Consider the following 24784-nt stretch of genomic DNA (forward strand, 5'->3'; position numbering starts at 1 on the left):
GGAAGAATAGGGGACTTTAGAATATTAAGAAATAGGTTTCTTTTGAAACTGGTTGTAGTCATCATGGTTTTATTTCTCTGTGTTTCCATCTTGTAGTCTATTGAACTTATGGTGAAAATACTCAGTTCCAAAAGATAAATATTACACATCGCGGATTAATTTCAATGGGCACCAGATAACTTGTGTTTGCTGCAGCAGTACTTGTAAAAAGAATAGTCTTGTTGTTTTCTTAAAAAGTAGCTTCTAGCATAGTGTAGAAGGTAAATAAAGCTCTACGAAAATTCGTTGATAAGTAAAATGTATCCCTTGCTTATGCTTAGTGGTGGCAAAATGGATTAAAAAATTAATTATACATTCATATTATACACTAAAAAATAGGTTGAATAATGAACTTTTCAAAAATAGGTTATCTTGGTAAGATCCATGTTATCCACTTAAAAATGGATAACCAATGAGTTTAACTTTTACATTTGCAAAGAATCAAGTTGGGGGAGACTAGAAATTCTCCCAAAAGTGATCATATTCAAAAGTCATTATCCGCCGGTTAACCATTTCTATCCGTATTAATATGGGTCGATTTGGATATTTTATTCACTTTTACATTATCCGTTTTCGATTCGCCCATATCCAACTCGGCACGTCCATTACCACCCTATATGGTGTAAGGTTACTCTTCTAAAATATAATAAACTTAGTATTTAGCCTATGCTTTTGGTGAAGTTATGATGTTTCTCTTATAAAGATGATTTAGTGTTATTGTAGAGGGTCTAGTGTAATGTTTTAAGGATAATCCTTTCATCATTCAACTAAATTTTCATGCTAGTTTTTACACGATTAAGTAACGTTAAACTGTCTTCATGTGACCTATAGATCGCGGGTTCGAGCTTTGGAATCAGTCACTAATACTTGTATTAGGATATACTTTTTACATCACGCCCCTTGGAGTGCAGCTCTTCTCCCGACCTTACGTAAACGCGGGATGCCTTTGCCCAAGACTACCATTTTTAGCATGATGATTTTTTCTTGAGGTAAGGCTGGTGAATTATTTTTATATACTCTTGTTGTATTCTGGTTTACCCTGCGGTGTTTCTAAAAGCTGTTTAGGTGATCTTAGATCCATATTTCGATAACAACTTAAGATTAGAGAAAACGTATTTTTATATAGAAGTTACATACACCCCCAAAAGTGAACAAATATAGAACAACAACCATATGTAGACTATATAATACAAGCATGATTAATAAGATAATCGATAATTGACATAAAAATGCAAGTTCACTAAAACAAATCATCATTTATTCGCAGTACATAATTCCTCTAATTTAATTTCAGAAACACAAAAGCTAATTACCTAACCATTCAGCGTATTTGGTGAGATGAAGTTGGCCAGTTGAATTAACATAACCCAAATAAATACCATCTTTCTGTACTTGCCACACACATTTGGTAGTATCATCTGGAACATATTTATCCCCTCCATCTATGCAATTATTTGAGTTATTAAATACTTCAAATGCTTGTTCTTTAAACCCCCACCAAAAGTGACAAAAATATAATGTTTTTGCAAAAAAACTCTCACAAAATGACCAACTATAGTCCTTTCTCACCCCAGGATATTGATGTCCAAAATCATCATCACCAGATGCACAGTGAAGTTGTAGTTGTGGTGAATTTCGAGGAAGATTGTTGAAAATGTGCACTTCGTAAAATAAGCATTGACTTTCTGTAATGTTATAGGGCATGATAAGTAACAAGAAAAGGATTTTCACTAAGAAGGAAATCATGTTGAGAGATTTAAGAATGAAAAATATTGTTTTTTTCACCTCAAGGATTTGACGGTATACTATAGTTGAATATATATAAGACCGATTTCTGCCGTCACATATAATGAAAGAAATATATCTTTTATTTTATTTTATTTCCATGATCACCAGTAATGGAAAGCGAATCAATCAGATGATTTTTTTTAATAATTTTATTATTACCAGAAATAATTCAGTTAGATATCTACTCAATTTGGTTAATTAGGATTCTCTGCGGAGGTAATTGCCAGCCTAAATTGGTTTTTATAAAATGTCTTTTTAAGAACGTTAGATATCTTACGGAAAGTGTATCCACAAAATGATAACAAAATCAAGCAGATTAAGAAAAAAAATTCTTTACAGTATTTATTAAGAAAATCATTAATCGTAATAATTTTAATTATGACAAAAATTCGAACAAGTTTAATAATTTAGAGATTAAACTGACCCGTTGGATGAAAGGTATGCGAAGATAAAGACTACATAAACTGTTGTTTTCTTGCTTTAGCTCGATTAATTGCTGTATACCAAATTAAAATGCGAATCATTTTCCTTTTTGCTGTAAAGTTATAGTAGTAGTACATTGGAAACACTTAAACTAGCTATCTATATTCTTCTTTTTTCTACTTTTTGAAAATACCATATTTAAAACAAAATAAAATATAAGCGGACAAAAGCAATTACACTGCCAATATTTCTAAAAGAGTGTGGCATAGAGTGCTTCAATGGGCACAAGGGCGACCAATGAATATAGTGGGATGGCAACAACATCAACAAGAGATTATTAGCAGATCAAAGGAGAAATCTAAAGCTGCACTGATTTTCAAGATGATATACACGGAATATGTTCATAGCATTTGGATGGAAAGAAATATGAGAATCTTTGAGAAAGTGTATAGAAATAGTGAGTCATTAGCTAGAGATGTTGCTTGTGTTTGTAGTGTGAGAGCTCCAGCTAGAATTAGAAAGGAAGTACTTACGTTTAGATTCTAGATGAGCTTCTTAGATCAAGTAGTAGCGAGACAGATTCTTGGATAGCTAACTGTGTTAGTTAGCTACTGTTTTGTATAGTTTCTTTGGTGATAAATAAAATATTTAGTTACCAAAAAAAGGAATTACACTGCCAAGAACTTATTACCATATTGCAATTCAATTATCATTGGCTCATCTCTGCCAAATTAGAATAATGGCTGGATTACGACTTACGGTTCAAAACACACCATATAGAATAATAAAATCTTACTACAATGAAGGAACATGTGGAGGACAAGCCACGTAATATTGATTTTAGAGTATGATAAACGGCCAAAAATGCATATTTTTGGTATACTTTCATCTCATAACTTGTGTGGTTACGGTAGGTTACATGAGTTTTTGTAGTGAATTATACTCATTACGTGCATTCTTATGTATAGGAGCAAGTTGGACGAAAACTGAGCAAAACAAGTTGATTCGGGACCAAAAGACAAAAGAAGGACTTTGCTCATTCACTCTCGCGTGAACACTAGAGAGTGAACGAGTTAGCTGAGGAAAAGCTTGAGAAAAAACAACAAATTATGGCAAAAAGGCATGAAGTGCACGAGAGACCTAGAAGGAAAAGAAAAAGAGAAGAACTCGCTCGTTCACTCTCGTGTGCGCACGAGAGAGTGAACGAGTTATCCTAAAAAGGTTATTTCGAAGCAGGCTTGTATTATTTCGCCCCATGCTAATCCTATCCCATATAAATAGTCTTTAAACTCACTTTTGAGAGACGATCAGGAAGGGGACGTTTTTAGAGAGGAGAATCGACCGAAGGAGGCATGAACACGCTAGGAGCAAGGCGGATAATTCTTCTACGAGTTTTTCATTTCCTTCTCCCTATTTTCATTATTGGTTATGAATTCTAGTATTGTAGTCTTACATACTATTATGAATAACTAATTCGTTATCTAGGGTTTTGATGGAACCTTTTTATAGGATGAATTCTTATTACGATTTTATATAACTGAGCCGTTGGATTTCTCTATTTGTTCAACCACGTGTTTATTGTTGTTGATTGAATGGCCATCAATTAACTGTGTCTATTTAGTGTGTATATTGCTCGAGAGAGATTACGCATTTAGGCAGTTGTTGAACAACATCACTCCTAACGTATGTGAGAGATCAATACGGAGGGTTTAAAAGTGGGATTAGAAATAACGAAACCTTGGTGGGATCGTAATGAGCGGTGAATTAGTGTCAGCTAGCGTAGTTAGAGAGAATATGTCTAGTAAATTGTGGTAGTTCCTCGAGAGAGAGTTACGACCCCCAAAGTACTCACGATCGGTAGAGAATACTTAAGCGAAATTATAGAAGACGTAGTGGGAAGGATTCCGACAATTGGGGAAATCATAACTCTAGACCTCCTTAGTCTTGTCTCAAATTTCATCCTTGTTAGTTGATAATTTTACTGCTTTATAATAATTGTTAGTTAATTAGTTAGAAATAAACATTATAATCTTTATAACTAGGAAATTGTTTTGACTTGTGTTTCTTAGCAATATTGAACAACTGTAGCTAAACCTTAGTTCTCTGTGGGATTCAACTCTGGACTTTTAGACCGGATTATATTTGCAGAGACCGCTTATTCTTTTTAAAACTAGAGTTGGGCGTAATCAGAGCACATTCAAGAATTTAAATCCCTTCCCAACGGAAGAAAACAACCAAAATGAAAAGATAAAATAATGAAGACGAATAATTAACTAGAATCAATTAAGAAAAAAGTAAACTTCCAAAGTATTAACCTTTGTTGTAAACCTATTAGAAAAGAGGCGGAATCGGGATTTGAAGTTTATGGGTTCTGAACTTGCTATCAAACTTATTGCTCGTCTTAGTGACTGAGCTTGCAATTAAATATTTATATATATTTAATCAGTATTCTAAAACAAACATAAAATTTATGCAAAAATTAATAGATTCGTCACAACCTGTACCTAATGCTCTAGCTCCACCACTTATTAGCCCGATATAGGAGAGAACAGAGTTTCCACGTATGTGAGAACCCTTCTGAAGTAAAGTAGGCATTCAAGTTCAGCAACTTTAACTTCTTCAAATCTTTCTTTCTTTGAATTGCAAACCACAAATTCAGACGTTGTATCCCTTACAAATAATATGTCTCCATCCTTCATAAATCTCACAGCACTACTAGAAATTCGGTAAAAATCGACCAACGTTGGTCGGTAATGGCCAAAAACCGACCAAAATGCGACCATTTACGTGTGGATGATATTTTTGTGGTCGGAAAGGAATACCGACCAAAGTTGGTCGGAAATTACCGACCAACTTTGGTCGGTCAATTAAATTAAAAAAAAATATTGCAAAAATAACCCGACCAAAGTTGGTCGGTATTTTAATTATGTAATAAAAAGATTCACCATCTCGGAATCGAACCGGGGTCTGTACTGTGGCAAAATACTATTCTACCACTACACCATTGGTACATTTTATTTTAAAGCTGTCTTTTATTTGATTTATACTCTTTAATTGTATTTTCGCACAAAAATAACCGACCAAAGTTCGTCGATTTTATTAAAAAGTAAAATTACCGACCAAAGTTGGTCGATTTTTTTAAATGACCCACCGAATTAACCGACCAATTTTGGTCGGTTTTTTTAATATTAATTTTTATTTATTTTAATTGAAAAACCAACCAAAGTTGGTCGGTTTCTTGAAACATAAATTTCGCGGGACTCAAAAATAGTTTTCCGCATTTTTGCGCCAAAGAAAACAGACCAAAGTTGGTCGGTTTCGTAAAAAAAAAATAAAAAAAATATTTTGAAAAACCGACCAACTTTGGTTGTTTTTTTGACTGACCAAAGTTGGTCGGTCGACCTTGGTCGGATTTTGCCGAATTTCTAGTAGTGCAGGCCTCAAACAACTTCTGTACGTAATATAATTAATTAACGGTATTGTCAAGATCTTACTCCATGAATTGCTCAACTCATTCTTTTTTTATATATTTCCACCATTTTAATTTATATGAACTTATTTGATTTGGTACGGAATTTAAAAAAAAAAAAAAAGAAGACTTTTGAACTTGTGGTGTAAAATGAGGCACATATATTTTGTGTGTCTATAAATCATTACATAAAGGTAAATTATTTTCAAATATAAAAATATATCCTTTTTTTTTGCACGGATTAAAAAGAAAATAGGTTCATACAAATTGAAACAGAGAGTACCAAATTTCATAATTGAGCATTGAGTCATATATGTGCAATCCACTAAAATAAAGGTTTTCTCCTCGAGCATACAAAAATGGATCTTCCTCTCTTTCACATGATATGGAAAGAATTGTACACCAAATTGTTCCTTCTCCAAACAAAAACATGCTATAGTAAAGTCATCTTCATACCTTCTTCTCGACAAATCCATCATGGCTATCATATAAACAATTATATCTGCTATATAATAACACTCCGGCCAAAAAATATGGTAATCTGACTGATCAATTTCCCCGAGTTAACCTTCGTGGAAAATATTTCATCATAATCACCGAGTCAATTACTTAGATGGTCACTAAACTATGTAAAATTATGGAACAAAGTCACTTTTCTTTCATTTGTAACAAGAAAGTCACTCAACTATATATCTGTATGACACTTTGATGATCACTCAATCAGATTTATTATATTTTAGTGAAAATTGATGACTTGGCAGTTCACATGGATTTTTGGACCATATAAAATAATTAACACCCAAACAAAGTATACAAACTTACTCATACAACCAATCCGACCCGATCTGGTTAGTTTATAAAGATAAAAGCCTACCCAAAAGTCTTATAATGCTCTTTCTTTCACGAATGGCCGGGTGCCGGGAACCGTGTCCTGTCACTCTTTTTAAGGATCGGACTGGGATTATTCTTATCCTCTAATGGCCGGGTGCCGGAGAATGCCTGATTGTGATATTGTGTCATCAGGGTAAATTAAAAGAAACATACCTTTAGATGAACAATAACATATGCTACTGATCAATCACAATTGATTGAGATCAACTGGAGGTTCAAGAAGAGAGACAATTGAATCATGTTGAAGTGGTGCGTCTATGGTGTAGTAGTAGTAGTAGTAGTATTTGTCCATCTTGTGTCCACTAAAAGCCAGAAAAAAACTTTTGACAATCTGTCATCTTTGCATCCGGCATTGTGATGCTTCCTGAATTGGTCGTTTTTAATTATAGAACGCCATAATTTACAAACGCTTTTGAACCGTAGAAGCGATTTCACAGGAAGTTTTATCCTTGATGATACGAGGGTGAAAATATTATGCTGCATTCTGTTAGAAAATAATGAGAATGTAATCATTAACCTTACAAAATTTTAAGCTGTGAAATTCCGAAATTCGAATATCAACAATTAATATGAATTTCTCACCAGAATATAATATTTATGAGTTATGGAAATAAGTAAGGCTGCATTCTGTTAGAAAATAATGGGATGATAATCTGGCTTCGAAAGTGTAATCACTGTCGTTAAAGAATTTAAGCTGTAAAATTCCTCCTGAATTTAACAAAGACGCTGAAATTCGAATATCAATAATTAACTCGAATTTCCCACAAGAACAAAACATTTGTGAGTTATAGAAATAAGTAGAGGCGGACCCATTTGAAGGTCGGGGGTGTGATGGTAGGCTAGAATCCCATGTTTTAGTCGTAGTTTGCACTCCAATTACTGCATTTTACTTATTTTTGAGCTTAAATGTTAGTGTATGTGCCTTGCAGGAACTGATTTTGAGTTAAAAAGATAATTTGGACTAAATCGAGCAATGTGGAGCTTTGAAATCTGAGTAAAAGCCCAAGGAATTAAACCGGAATCGCATTCGAGAGTCGAGGACCAAGCCTGGATGTCGAAAAGCGAGAAAAAGATTACTCTGAGAAAAATGTACTACCGCGCACCACCATGTGTAGCGGGGCGCTAGTGCAAAACTACTGCAGAGTAAAAAAAATAGGCCTCTGAACTTTCCCACTAATGCGTGCATGGTACGCTGCGGTAGTGTATTTTCTCGCCCAACTTTTTCTACTTCGGCTGGGAAAGGATCGTTTCGTCCGGGCCCATTCCTACATGGTATAAATACATTAAAACACGAATTTTAGAGGACTTTTGACCTTGGAAGCTTTGGGAGAGCATTGGAGTCTACAATACACAAGATTCCATCATCTTTCCATCAATTCAATACTGGAGTTGGGATTGTAATGTTAGATTGATGCTTTCTTACTCTTTAATTATAATTCAGATGACTTCCTCCATGATTATGAAGTAGTTTACCTTAGGGTTTGACGGATATGGTATTTTGATAAATATTTATGGATTTTAACTCTAGTTCTTGCTTGAATTCGTGTATGGAGTTTTTAATTGTTGCAACTTTATTTACCGGTTTATTTAATCGAAAGAGGAATATTTTTGTGAATATCTTTCCATTATTTTATTTTTTTTAATTCAGTGATTCTCTTAAGTAATCGAATGAGCTTGTTGAATTGTTGACTAAATCAAGTTAGGAGAATATTCGAGAGATATTTTCCTGAAGACTAATCCATTAACGCATGCTTGCGTATTTTCACAGTGTTTATATTAGTTCACCTCGTAGAGTTACGATTTAATCGAGAGATGAGTCTTGACTACACATTTGAACTAATCATCGAGTGAATTCGTGAGAATCATTAGAACATTAGAGTGAATTAAACTAGAAATAAATCCCAAATAGTTATCTTGCATATATCCTGTCAAAACCCTTATTTCTCACATTGATAATAAACCTACTCTGTGAATCTCTAGTTCTTTGCAGTCAATTATCAATTGCTTTACTTTAGGTGTTAATCGTAGTTCATAATTATTCCACTCAATTTTGATCATCCTGAATAGCAATTAAACTAGGAACTAGTAGAACATTGTTTAAATCCAATCCCTATGGAGACGATAATCATAACTATACTATCTTTGGCTAGCGAGCATCAATTTCGTGTTGAACTTTTGGATTCAACCAAAATCTTCTTTGTATATAAGATGTTCATTACTAATATATCACTATTTTCTAAAGACATAATATCACGACCCGGAATTCCACCCTCGGGTATGTGATTGCGCATAATATTTCACTTACTAGGCAAGCCAATGTTAGATAATCGAGTAATAGCAAATATTAACAATAATAAAATTGTAATGCATGAAATAAGCCCATAACATAATACGATCTATCCAAATCCAAGAAATCTGGTGTCACCAGTATATGAGCAACTAGAAGTCTACAAGTATGTTTGAACGAAATATAATTGTTCGAAATGAGATAAACAGTAAAGATAGAAATAGATGGGGACTTCAGGGCTGCGGACGTCGTGTAACTATACCTCAAGTCTCCAATGCAGATGAATCAGAACAAAGACACCACTAAATGCCACTGCAACCAACACAGGTATCTACAAAAAAGTGCAGAAGTATAGCATGAGTACAACTAACCCAATGAACTCCGTACGTGTAGCGACAAAAAACCGACGAGGTAGTGACGAGGCTATGATAAGATATCTACGTAAATCATATACAAGTATGTATGTGTGTATATATATATATATATATATATATATATATATATATATATATATATATATATATATATATAAAGCAATAAAATAACAAGGAAGATAATTAAAGTATTAACTGGAAGAGGACATGTAGAAAGGGAAGTACAAAAAGAACGGCAAGTACAAAATCACCGATTAATAACCTTTTTCCAAAAAGAAACAATAATAATCCAACCAATTAAATATTTAATCCGGAATCCAAGTAAAACAAGGAAATCAATAATGACACGACATCACCCTTCATGCTTTTACTCTCGTTCTCACCATGTAATATCGTAAATGAAATGGCACGGCATCACCCTTCGTGCTTTGATGCTCACAATCTCTCAATAAATAATATTGTATGCAAATAAAGCACGGAAACACCCTTCGTGCTTTTCACTCTTTCTCACCGAGCAACAACATCAATCCAAAAAGCAAAACAAGGTGGGAAGCTATTTCACTTCAATCTTAGTGTATAATAATTCATCTCAACTTTTCAAAATTTTCAATAATTTCAAAATAAGCAATAGATATGAAAAACAAACAATTAAAGATGCAGTAATCTAACTACTGCATAGAAAACATGATCATAAAAATAACATAATACAACAAAATAATTTCCACTCTCATTCTTTAACCCAATAACAATGTATATATACTCGTCACCTTAAATATACATTGTTCCCACACATAATTCACGTAGAAATTAGACCAACAAGTCTTAATCCCTCAAGTCAAGGTTAACCACGACACTTACCTCACTCCGCAAATAAATCAATTCTCAACCGCGGCTTTTCCTTTTAAACAAGCCTCCAAAACAACCGAATCTAATCAATTATCGATTAAACAATTCAAAATAAGCATTAGAAATTATCCATTAATGAAAAAGGTTCAATTTTGATTATTTTTTTAAAAAGTCAACAAACGTCAACCTCCTGGCTCGCTCGGTCAAAACTCGAGATTCGAACCAAAACCCGATTACTCATTCATCCCCGAGCCCGGTTATGTGATTTGTATGGAAATACAACCTCAATTTGAGGTATAAATCTCAATTTTACAAAATTTACAATTTCTACTTAAATCCCTAATTTCTACCATGAAAACCCTAGATTTGATGTTGAAATCTTATGAAAAGTATTGGATAATTGAAAAGAAATAGATTAAAGTTTCTTATCAATGATTTTGGGAAGAAAAACCTCTTGAAAAATCGGCTCTAGAGTGTTTAGGGTTGAAAAATGGTATGAAATGAGCTAAGTCTCGATTGTTTCCTCTTTTACCCAATTGCGGATGTCGCAATTGTGAACTCCTATTTGCAATTGCGAACATCGCAAATACAAAACAAAGCTCGCAAATGCGAACTCTACATCTGTGGCCCAAATGTGCAAATGCTACAAAATGTTCGCAAAAGCCTTCTATTTGCAAATGCGGACAATACTTCGCAAATGCGAAGCTCACCCTTAGAACTCTGTGTCGCAAATGCGACTCTAAGATCGCAATTGCGGTCTCAGATAGTTCGCAAACGCAAACCATTTCCTCGCAATTGCGAGATTACCCATCCTAGGCAACTGCTCGCAAATGCGATGTCTTGACCACAAAAGCGAAGCTCGCATTTGCGAGCCAGACCTCTCAAATACGAGATCTACAGACTAGCACTAGAAACAACAGTGCACCAGCAGTACTCAAACTATCCAAACTCATCTGAAACGCATTCGAAACTCACCCGAGCCTCTTAGGCTCTAAACTAGACATACACACAAGTGTAATAATATCATATGAACTCGCTCGCACGATCAAAATACCAAAATAACATCTAAACTACAAATTGAACATCAAAACTAACACAATTGCAAAGGAAAACTATAAAACATCTAGAAATGCAACTAAGCATCTGAATCCTACCAAACCAACTTCGATTTGCACCAAATTTTGCGAACAAGTTTCAAATAACAAAACAGACCTATTTTAAGTCCCAAAATCAAAATCTGAACCCGATAGTTGTTACATCCTGTGCGTCCCAAGGTGACGTATAATGAATATAATACTTGTTAATTATGATTTAGATGAGTCTACAGTTATAATATGACTATATATGATGTTTGGATATAAAATATAAAGTTTGAAAAAAATCAGATTTAAGTTGCGAAAAAACCGACTAAGGATTTTCTTTGTAACGAAGCTTTTTGGGCAGTATATTTCGTGTGTTATATGAGATCTTTTTGGGACATATGATATACCAAATTGAAGGTTTTGGAATTTAGTTTCCAACACTTTTAACCGTCCATTCATAGGACATCCGGATAAAATGATATAAGCGTATGAAGAAGGGCCAATGCTAGGGTGCCAAACTAGCACCTATTTGACTTTTAAAAAGTGGATATATATATATGCCTATATATGCCTTATGTCATCTCTTTCTTCATTTTTCCACCAACCACGACCAAATAAGACCTATAAACTTACCCTTAAGCTATATACAAGGGTTTCAAAAAGGAATAACATCTCGGGTATGAAATCAAGAAGTGATAACATTAGAACGATCCCTACAACGTAAGTATCATTATCGCCTCTATTTTTCTTTGTAGTTTAAGTTTTGGAAGGTACTTCATAGTTAAAAAAATGACTACTTTCTGTATTTAAGCTTGTAAATCTCAAGTAAGGTTGGCAAATTTGTTTCCTAACAGTTAAAACTCACGGGACGGTGATTGAAAGCCGTGAGTTCGTTTCATTCCACTTATAGTGGACTGTTTTGTAGTCCACTCATGTTGACCTCTTGTGCTGCTGATTTATGCAGTTTGGAAGGATAAAAGGGCATGGAGAAACATCACATGTGGTAGGATAGTGGTCTGGTCACTCGTCGTTGAAATTTCAGGCTAATTGATAACTTATTGATTGGGTATGTTATGGTATATTTGGGATTTTTTGTTGTATTAAAGGTCCCGAATTGTAGTTATGTTGTTTTTGAGTTGATGATTGTATTGTGTTGTTGTCTTACCTATAGTAGGCTTGAGGAAGTAGTAAAATCAGGGAAAATACTGCCCGTTTTGTTACAGATTAAGTTACTTTCGTTATATAATTGAGAGAGTCATTCGTAGCATGACAATAGCTTCACTGTCATTGTTGTAGATTAAGGTGCAGTGAGCTGTGTTTAGCATTGTTATTGGACAGATTTCTATAAGGTATGTTAAGAATATCCCTTCTTTCCTTTTGGCATGATCCATATGATACAACGAAATGAGCAAACACATAACTTTCACAAATGTCCTCTTATCATATCGTCTGTTCATGGGTCTCAGAAAATATGTAAGTTGATAAAGTTTATTTGGGATATTAACCGAAGGCATATTGATCTTATGACATTCTGAGAGATCTTATTGGCTTACTTCATTATGCATTGCATTCATTTATACATGTATATTGACCCATGACCAGATGGTGTTATATACGCGTATATTATATGTATATGGGGTATGGGAAAAGGTTATGGCGTTATAAACGCACCACCACCTGATCAACTGTATACGTTGATGATTTCGCCCATTGAGGCCGAGATGATATGATGGGTTGCCCTCGGAGGCTTGATGATGTTATGTACGCATATACCTATGCATGATGTGATATTTATATGTATATGCATGACATTATAAATTCATGTTTCACAGAGCTATTCAGACTTACAGGTTAAGTCTTTTACTCCACGTTTCTTTCATGTTTTTTATATACTGATTTTTATGATTTACCTACTCGGTATATTATTCGTACTGACGTCCCTATTTCCTGGGGGCATGCGTTTCATGCCCGCAGGTGCAGGTAGACAGGTTGACTGTCCCCTTCCTAGGATCCTTGCTCAGCGAGAGTTGGTGTGCTCCATTTGATCCGGAGCTGTTATTGGGTTTTGGTACGATATTTTTGTATACATATATGGGTATGACGGGGCTTAGCCCCGTCCTTTTTACAATTGTACACTCTATTAGAGGTCTGTAGATAGTCATGTATTGTTGGATAATGTGTGGCCTTGTCGGCTTCTATTTTGATATATAGTTATCCATAGCAGCCTTGTCAGCTCGCCCTACCGTATTCTGCATGTATATATGTATTTTGGGCATGTTTCCTCACGTATATTATTCACATGATTTAGCAGTTTATTGACAAATGTTATACATGACCTACCCCTATTTCATGTTTATATTCTAGATGTATACTTAAGGGTGTTCGACAGGTATGACTCGGGCACTCATCATGGCCCATCGGTTTGGATCATGACAAAAGTAGTATCAGCACAGTTCTGTCCTATGGTTGTCTATTGACCGTGTCTAGTAGAGTCTTGTTTATGAATGTGTAATGCACCACACTTATAAACAGGAGGTTGTAGGGCATATATGATGTTACCTTCCCTTCTTATCTTAGATCATGCGATATAAGGATTCATTTTTCTAATGATATGTTATGTTTTCAGTGATGCCTAAAAAGGCCACAACCGCTAGAAGGGCAAGTCTGTGGCTGATGAGACTACGAGCCGAGCGCCACGAGTTACCAGGTCTCAGGGAGAGTCTCAGAGTGAGACTCCATATCAAACTTCACATACCCCGCCCTCTCCAGAGAAGATTCGAAGGGCACCTGCTCCAGCACCTGTCCCAGCTCCCTAGCCAGATGCACCAGGTCAGGAGATGAGAGATGATATTCAGCTATTGACTCGATTAGTGGCCGCACTGGCTCGACACTATGAGGTAGGTATTGGACATGCAGATAGGGCCATCGGCACAAGGGTTCATGATTTTATTAATTTGGACCCTCTGGTATTCACTGGAGAAGATCCAAACAAGGACCTTGAGGTATTTATCGATAGGATGCAGAGGACTTTGAGGGTAATGAAGGCCACAACGACTGAGTCAGTTGAGATAGATTCCTATAGATTTCTGGATGTTGCAGTTAATTGGTATGAGTCTTGGGAGTTGTCTAGGGGTGAGGATTCCCTTCCAGAAGTATGCCAGGAGTTTACAGAGGCTTTTCTTCATCATTATTTGCAACCAGAACTTAGACGGGCCAGAGTCGATATGTTCTTGACCCTTCGGTAGGGTAATATGGGTTACCAGGAGTACAACCTTCAGTTTGATTCTTTGGTTAGGTATGCTCCTAGTATTGTAGCTAAGATGGAGGATCGGGTTCACCGGTTTATGATAGGGTTAGAGCCGCACCTGCTTAATGACTGTATGTTGGTCTCACTTCAGCCAGGCATGTATATTTGTCGTATTCATGCATACGCACAAGGTGTAGAGGAGTGTAAGCAGAAGCAGAAGCAGAGGGTCGATAGAGATCATGATAGGGTCTAGAGTAAGAGAGCGAGATCTTCAGGTCCTTCTAGTGAGTTTCGAGGTAGTCAGAGACAGTAGTACCCGAGGTATCCAGCCAAGCCATCGGCTAGTGCCCCCTCAGTTTGCTGGTAGGAGATTTGATCGCTCCACATATCCAGGGCCCAGTCAGAGTTTCAGGGCCATTAGTTCTCAGTATAGGGGTGAGTCAAGTCAGATGAGGCCGCCCTTTCCGTGATGTTCTCATTGTGGTAAGCAACATGCCAGGCAGTGCCGGTATGCAGGCCACGTTATGAGAGATTTTCCAACGAGAGGTGGTGCAAGTATAGTTGAACCAGCGAGATCTGTAGCTAGTTCGTCATCATCAGTACGCCCCCCTGGGCAAGGTTCACAGGCACCAATCGGTCATGGTAGAGGTAGAAATGGAGCATCTAGCTCGAGCGGTCCTCAGAACCTCATTTATGCTTTAGCGGGTTGATAGGATCAGGAGTCGTCACCTGATGTTGTTACAAATATATTATCAGTCTCTTCATATCATGTATATGCATTTATTGATCCAGGTTCCACCTTATCGTATGTCACTCTATAGATTGCTAGTAAGTTTGGGATAGAACCTGAGTTGATTAAACTTTTTGCGGTGTCTACACCTGTTGGGGATCCAGTGATAGCTAGATGGGTATATAGAGATTGTATAGTAGTAATTCATAGTCGTTCTACATTGGCAGACTTGATTGAGTTACATATGGTAGAATTTGATGTTATAATGGGTATGGATTGGTTGGCTTCTTGTTATGCTAACGTTGATTGCAGATCAATTATGGTTCGGTTCCAGTTTCGAGGGGAGCCATTTCTGGAGTGGAAAGGTAATAATGCATCACCAAGAGGTAGGTTTATTTCCTTTCTCAAGGCAAGGAAAATGATTAGAAAGGGCTATATTTATCACTTAGTTCAAGTACAGGATGTGAAAGCAGAGTCATCGACCCTTCAGTCTATCTCGGTGGTTAATGAGTTTTTTGATGTTTTTTCCGATGAGGTTCTAGGCCTTCCGCCAGGGCGGGAGTTAAGTTTGCTCTTGATATATTACCAGATACTCTGCCGATATTTATTCCTCCTTATAGAATGGAACATGCAGAGTTGAGAGAGTTGAAAGAACAACTGAGGGATTTGCTTAAAAAAGGCTTTATCAGACCCAGTATATCACCGTGGGGGAGCACCTGTATTATTTGTGAGAAAGAAAGATTGTTCCTTGCGGATGTGTATTGATTACAGGTAGTTGAATAAGGCGACAATCAAGAAAAATTACCCGCTCCCGAGGATTGATGATTTATTTGATCAGTTGCAGGTTGCCAGGTGTTTGTTGAAGATAGACTTGAGGTCTGGGTACCATCAAGTAAGGGTTAAAGAGAAAGATATTCCGAATGCATCATTCAGGACCAGATACATGCACTTTGAGTTTCGTGTTATGTCGTTTGGTTTGACCAATGCCCCAGCAGTATTCATAGACTTGATGAACCATGTGTTCAGACCCTTTCTAGATCTTTTCATGATTGTATTTTTGGATAATATTTTGGTTTATTCCCCTTTAGAGGCTGAGCATGCATATCATTTGCGTATTGTGCTCAGAGTTCTACAAAAAATGAAGTTGTACGCAAAATTCTCTAAATATGAACTTTGTAGCTTTCCTTGGGCATATTATTTCAGGTGAGGGTATCCGGGTTGATACACAGAAGATTGAGGCAGTGAAGACTTGGCCTAGACCCACGACACCGGTGGAGGTTCATAGCTTCCTTGTTTTGGCAAGTTATCACAGGAGATTTGTAGAGGGCTATTTCTTCTCTTTCAGCACCATTGACAAAGTTGACTGAGAAGGCAACTAAGTTTCAGTGGACTGATGCTTGTGAGAGTAGTTTCCAGGCATTGAAGGCCAAATTGACTTCAGCACCGATTCTGACACTCCCAGAGGGAACCGATGGTTATGTTATCTATTGTGATACTTCGGGCATTGGATTAGGTTGTGTATTGATGCAGCATGGTAAGGTTGTCGTTTATGCTTCCAGACAACTAAGAAAGCACGAGAAGAATTACCCAACCACGATTTAGAGTTAGCCACGGTGATTCATGCACTAAAGATGTGTAGGCACTATTTGTATGGTATACATGTTGATATCTATATGGATCATATGAGCCTTTAGTATATCTTCAAGCAAAAAGAATTAAATTTACATCAAAGGCAATGGTTGGAGCTACTGAAAGACTATGATGTTGATATTTTACCATCCAAGGAAGGCGAATGTAGTACCCGACGCTCTCAGCCATAGATCTATGGGTAGCCTATCATATTTACAGCCAGAGAAGAGTGAGATAGCCCATGAGATTCATGAACTAGCTAGTCTTGAAGTTCGATTACTGGATTTAGGTTATACCAGAGTTACTATTCAGGATATGACAACATCCTCTTTAGTAACTGAAGTGAAGGAACGCCAGTATGAGGATCATGTGCTAGCTCATTACAGAGATATAGCCCTTCAAATGGAGAATACACCATTTGAGATTACAGAAGATGGAGTCCTCATATATCGAGGATAATTATGTGTTCCTAATACGGCAAGGGCTGCACCAACAGGTTATGGGAGAAACTCATTATTCTCGTTATTCAGTTCATCCTGGAGAAACGAAGATGTATCATGATATCAGGGAAATATACTAGTGGGACAAAATGAAGAAGGATATAGCAGAGTTTGTTGCTCATTGCCCTAATTTTTAGCAGGTTAAGATTGAGCATTAGAAACCCAGTGGATTATTATAGGCTATAGAGATTCCGACTTGGAAATGGGAAGTAATTAATAAGGATTTCATCATAGGCTTATCTCGTACCCAGCGTAAGTTCGATTCTATATGGGTGATTGTTGATAAAATCATCCCATTTTTTGCCTGTCAGGACTATGTATTCAGCAAAGGATTATGAAAGGCTTTATATTAAGGAGATAGTATGATTTCATGGTGTCCCTATATCTATTATCTTAGATAGAGGTGCTCAGTTTACAGCCAATTTCCGGAGGTCCTTCCAAAAAGGATTGGGAACTTAGGTAAGCCTTAGTATAACATTTCATCTCCATACAGGCTGTCAGGCTGAACGTACTATTCAGACACTTGAGGATATGCTACGGGCATGTGTGATAGACTTCAGGGGTAGATGGGATGATCATCTTCCGCTTATTGAGTTTGCATATAATAATAGCTATCATTCCAGCATTCAGATGGCTCCATACGAAGCTCTTTACGGACAAAAGTGTAGGTCACCTATTGAATGGTTCAATGTTGGGGAAACTAAGTTAGTAGGACCATAGTTGGTACAACAGGAAGTTGAGAAGATTAAGCTTATACGGGAAAGGCTATTAGCAACTCAGAGTCGTCAGAAGTCCTATGCAGATAATCGACAATGAGACTTGGAGTTTCAGGTAGATGACTGGGTACTCCTAAAGGTATCACCGATTAAAGGTGCTCAACCGAGTGAACTCGGTCGAGCAAGCCTATTAGACCTTCCCTACCAGACTCATTCATGATCCGCAAAGAGGACGCGTTACCGTCTGCTAAATAGGGGAGAGATCAGATATACATGCATAAATGTTGCTAGTCCATTTTTCATTATATACATTATGCCATAGTTAAGTTTTCAAAATACAACTTAGTCCAGTGACCACACCGATACCCATAAACAACCCACATAAACGTCTACGGAGCCTCTAATGATACAAAAGACCAACATGACAATGCCGGCAACAAGGCCCTGGCTATACCTCAAAATGTGAAAACTTCTACAAAAGAAGGACTACAAGACTGTTGTGATGAGTGTAAGGGAGAGCACCACTATCTGCGATCGGCACTATCTGCGATGGAACCACCTACATCCATTCAAAGATGTAGCGCCCCGGCAAAAGGGACGTTAGTACTGTCGAATAGTACTAGTATAAGGCAAACACCAATTTTAGTAGAATGAACAGTGAAACAAAGAGAAGGCAGTCATAATAATCAATAAGTACTTCACAAAAATACAAAGAAACACCAAGTAAGGATCACATAGTTTCCAATTCAATCTTTCCATCTTTTTAGGTTAATAATCTTTAGTGCCAAAGCCACAACTCACAATGCCACCATGTTTTTACACGGAGTCCGGTCTCGTCCTGACCGGCTAAGCCATCTCAAGTGAGACATATCCATATCCACAATGTAAATCAATAATTCCAACATGAATGCAACCATGTGTATTGCATGGCATCCGATCTCGTCCCGATCGGCTAAGCCATCTCACTTGAGACATAACCTCTTTCAATTGTTCACTCAATTCACATTTCTTTCCCATCTTTCGTTACATGGCACAAACAACCTCATTTATTAAGTAGTTCTTGGCACTTGGGAACATTTTACAATTCAAGGCTTTCCCTTTTTATTCGTTAAAATAACATCATAATTCATGTCGATAAGTACCATCACATAAGGCATTGCGCACATAAGGGAAGGAACTTGGAAAATCATAATAACGTTTTCAAGTAGCATGATGACATGGTAACCATCTAAAATAATTAGGGAACATAAATCGTTCAATCCAACACACTAAGGCAAACAATTCTAGTATGATCAATTTGGAACTTACACCAATTATTCGGACACAAGGAGTTCGATTCTAAGAAGAAGAGAGTTAGCCATACATACCTCAATTGCGCTTCTTTAGACTCTACAATTATCCGGAACCCTTAGCAACCTCAATCTATTTTAGCAATATACAAATTGAACCCAGAATTAGGAAAACGTTCATGGTTCTAGCTCACTTTTCCCCGCACACTCTTTATCATACATGCATGCAAGATAAACCACCCTCATACCCATGAAGTATCACACTAGTACCCCATTATAGCTATGTTTAAAATTAAGAGTTTGGGGGATGAAGTCTTTCCTTTTTGGATAAAGAATTTGGTGCTCTACTTGAATATTTCCAAGCTTTGAGTGATGGTTGAAGATTAATTGATGAAAATTAGGCCCTCCCTCTAGAACCCTCTCTATCTCACTCTAGAAATATCATAAATGAGCTTCAAAATAGACGAAAGGGGTGTTTTAACGGAATAGGGGTCGGGTTTTAAATTAAGAAAAAGGGTGCCCCGACACAGGTCTGCGGTCGCATATGCAACCGCATAATGGTTATGCGGTCCGCAAAGTGACCGCAGAAATGGCCCTCAGGGGCCTGAATTTTTGGCCCAGGAATGCGACCAGTATGCGGTCCGCATACTTGTTCTGCGATCGCATAATGCACCACAGAACTCCCTCCGCAAAAATCAAAGAGGGATTATGCGACCGATATACGGTCTGCATAGTGATTATGCGATCGCATAATCGACTGCAAAGCTGACCTCAAATTGGCCAACTTTCTGCTTCACTCTGCGACCATTATGCGGTCCACAGAGTGATTATGTGGCCGCATAATGGGCCGCAGAAACACGTTCTTCTACCGAACATTTTCCTCTAAGTCCGTAGGGTACTGTTCAATCCAAAAAGTTCGAACCGCGGTGAGCTTGCGAACGGCGAATAATTTCTACTATAACAACGCAGGAATCTAACTTGGCACCACGAAACCCCGAGTTTTTGGTTAAACTTTGTACGGGGCCTTACAGAAAGCTTAGCCGTCAGTATATTGGACCTTATAAAATCATACGTAGAGTAGGCCAGGTAGCATATGAGTTAGACTTGCCTTCCAACTTGGAGTCCGTACATCAGTATTTCTTGTGTCTATGCTCCATAAGTGTATCGGAGATCCATCTAGTGTCGGTCTAGTTGACGATGTTCAGGTCACAGAGCATCTATCATATGAGGAAGCTCCCATTGCTATATTAGATAGACAAGTTCGGAGATTGAGAACTAAGTATGTAGCTTCGATTAAAGTACTTAGGAGAAAAAAGATTGTGGAGGAGATGACTTGGGAAGCTGAAGAAGACATGAAGTCTAGCTATCCTCACTTGTTTCCGCTTCTGGAGGAGGAGGAGACTGAGACATCGCAGCCTTTAGGTGCGTATACAATATTAGATTCTTATATTAGTTACTATCATTGGTCGTGTGAGGTCATTGTTATTATTGATGATTGTCGCCCCGTGTGGCTTTGTAATTTTGGGTTTTCTGTGTGACAGGTTGGTAGTAGTACCATTACAGAGGAGACTCTACAAAAATTTCTATAGATCTCTGGGAGTTTAACATTCGAGGATGAATGTTTCTAAGGCGGGAGATTGTTACATCATGTGCATCTCAAGGTGACGTATATTGAATATGATACTTGTTAATAATGATTTAAATAATTCTAAAGTCATAATATGACTATATATGATGTTTGGATATAAAATATAAAGTTTGGGAAGAATCGGATTAAAGTTGCGAAAAAACCGACTAAGGATTTGCCTTGTAACGAAGCTTTTTGGGCAACACATTTCGTGTGATATATGAGATATTTTCAGGACATATGATATACCATATTGAAGGTTTTGGAATTTAGTTTCCAACTCTTTTAACCGTTCATTCATAGGACATCCGGATAAAATGATATAAGCGTCTGAAGAAGGGCCAATGCTAGGGTGCCAAGCTAGCACCTCTTTGAATTTTCAAAAGTGGATATATACATGCCTTATGTCATCTATTTCTTCATTTTTCCACCGACCACGACCAAATAAGACCTAAAAACTTACCCTTAAGCTTTATACAAGGGTTTCAAAAAGGATTAACATCTCGGGTACGAAATCAAGAAGCAATAACATTAGAATGATCCCTACGACATAAGTATCATTATACCGCCTCTCCTTTTCTTTGTAGTTTGAGTTTTGGAAGGTACTTCAAAGTTAAGAAAATTCCCACTTGCTGTATTTAAGCTTTTAAATCTCAAAGAAGGTTGACAAATTCATTTTCTAATAGTTAGAACTCACGGGATGGTGATTGGTAGCCGTGAGTTTGTTTTATTCCACTTATAGTGGACTGTTTTGTAGCCTACTCGTGTTGGTTGTCACGACCCCATTTCCTCCTATAGGTTGTGATGGCGCCGAACGTCGCCGCTAGGCAAGCCAACAGTAATTGACCATGTGAATTCTCTTTTTAATAAGTTACCAAGTAATTAAATTTCATTTATTAAGAAATTAAGGAGTAGAAAATTTAATAAAATAAAACGAAGGAAACTGAGTGGGCCAATATAGTGACATAAATACTCCAAAACCATAAAGTCTACTAGTATGTTTGCCAAGACCTGGTGTCACAAGTGTATGAGCAACTAGTAGAATATACAAAACTCTAACTATTGTCTGAAATAAAGTATACAGAAAATAGATACAATAGAGAGACTCTAGGTGTTGCAGAACGGCTCAGAAAGCAGCTCACCACTATGCCTCAGGGAAACGGGGGTGCGCACCGGTATAACTGCCAGATGCACCTACCTCAGATCCTGCACAGTTAGTGAAGAAGTGTAGCATGAGTGCATAAACAACATGTACCCGGTAAGTATCTAGTCTAACCTCCAAGAAGTAGTGACGAGAGGTCGACTTTGATACTTACTATGGGCTAACAATAAAGTACAAAAAATTCTAAATAAGCGTGGGTTACGTAAATAATAATAACTCAATAACAAGTAGTGAATAAATAATTCTTTCACTAATAGTAAACCCCAAGTCAATTTATGTCATTAAATAATTATAATCTCTAGAGCCATCAAATAATATCAAGTATAATTAAGCTCTGAGTATTATTACGCACGATTCCTGCTGAGGTCGTACGGCCCAATCCAGAATAATGTGTACACTACCGAGGGTCGAGTGGCACGAACCATAGATGCATCTATCTACTGCCAAGGCATTCAGCCCGTACCATAAGAAGAGAGGATACTTTATGAACATCCGATTTAAGAGTTATTACAAAGCTAATACACAAGGAAGCACAATTCCTATTAACGGTCAAGTATCCTACCAAAACTCAAGTAAGTGGAAGTCGATCTTTTACAATTCCTCTATCAAGTTCCAATACAATTTAGGCACTTTAATAACAAATAGAGTGCAAACATTACAAGTATTTCATGATTAGGTTCCTAAACTACATGGACATAAACATAATTAGTAGCTACGCATGGGCCCTCGTCACCTCATGCGTATGTAGGCCCCACAATTAGGAGCAATTAGTAATTTAAATCACCTATGGGGTAAATTTTCTTTTACAAGGTTAGGCAAGAGACTTACCTCATCTCAAAGCTCATTTTCCGGTCAGAAATTCACTTAAAGACCACACTTGGTGCCGAACAATCTGCAACAAGCCAAATGTTATATAAAATAATCAATATACGCTCAAAAGTTAAAACTTTAGCTATTAGAGTAATTACCCAACCCAAATTGGAAGATTCTTAAATTTCACCCCGGGCCCACGTGCCTGGATTCCGCAAATATTCGAAGAAAATTGTTACCCATAACATCATGAACTCTAATATATAATTTTCACCCAATTCCACAATCATTTTCTTGGTTAGATCCCATTTTTATCAAAACCTAGGTTTTTCAACTAAACCCATATTTTTCACAATTTTACATGTTAAAATCTATCCATAATCTATGTATTTAACTTATATTGGGTAGAAATTACTAACCTTCAAAATGCTAGGTTAAAATCCTTCTTCAAAGAGCTCTATATTGGACCAACAAGTGAGAGAAATGAAGAAATGAGCCTAAGTCTCGACTTCAATTCAATCCTTCTGCCCAACGGTCTTTCCGCACCTGAGGAAGGATCTCCGCTTCCGCGGGACCAATTTTGTGGTCAACTATCCGCATCTGCAGAACACACTCAACCCATGACCCATCGCACCTGCAGCCACGTCCCGCATCTTCGAGCCCACATCTACGACTCGCCTCGCGCACCTGCGACCATTGTGAGGCTGCCTCCCTCTGCATCTATGGAGCTCGCTGACCCCTCCCCTTTTCTCTTATGCGAGCAAGGTGATGCATCTACGGTGCCTCTTCTGCTGCCATTCCACCGCAGGTGCGAACGCACCAAATTACAGGCACCGACAACTCTTCTCCAAATTTAAACTTGATCCGCGCATCGTCCGAATAGCACCCGAGGCCCCCCGGGGCCTCGCCCAAGCATACCAACAAGTTTGTAAACATAAAACAGACTCGCTCATACCATTGGAATGCGAAAAATATCCTTAAAAGTAAGAATCGCAACCCAAAACCAATAGAATCAACTTATGAACTTCAAATTCTTCTAAATTACTCTGAATGCGCCGATTCATACTTTAACTACTCCGAATGACACCAAATTTTTCGTGCAAGTCTTAAATTATCATACGAAACTATTCTTGGGCTTGAAATCACAAACGGGCCTCGATAATACCAAAACCTATTCTAAACTGAATTTAACAAACTTTTAAATCTTCAATAAGCCAACTTCCAACTTTAGGCGCCGAAATGCTCCCGGGTCATCCAAAACCCAATTCGGATATACGCCCAAGTCCAAAATCATCATACGAACCTATTAGGACCGTCAAATACCGGTTTGAAGGTCGTTTACTAGAAATGTTGACCTAAGTCAAACTAGACGCCTTTAAGCCAATAACAAGGAACTAAGTGTTCCAATTTTAACCCGAACCCTTCCAAATCTAAAACAGTTAAAGTACATACGGGGAGTCTTATTTAGGGGAAAGGGGATATAGAAAGTGAAATGACTGGTCGGGTCCTTACATTGGCCTCTTGTGCTGCTGATTTATGGAGTTTAGAAGGATAAAAGGGCGTGGAAAAATGCCACATGTGGTAGGATAGTGGGCTGATTGCTTGTCATTGAAATTTCAGGCTAATTGATAACTTGTTTATTGGGTATGTTATGGTATATTTGGGCTTTTGTTGTATTAAAGGTCCCAAATTGTAGTTATGTTGTTTTTAAGTTGCTGATTGTATTGTGTTGTTATCTTGCCTATAGTAGGCTTGAGGAAGAAGTAAAATCATAGGAAATGCTACCCATTTTGTTATGGATTAAGTCACTTTAGTTATATAATTGAGAGAGTCATTCGTAGCATGACAATAGCTTCACTGTTGTTGTTGTAGATT

This window comes from Nicotiana tabacum, chromosome 14 (assembly GCF_000715075.1).
Source record: "Nicotiana tabacum cultivar K326 chromosome 14, ASM71507v2, whole genome shotgun sequence".
Lineage (NCBI taxonomy): Eukaryota > Viridiplantae > Streptophyta > Magnoliopsida > Solanales > Solanaceae > Nicotiana > Nicotiana tabacum.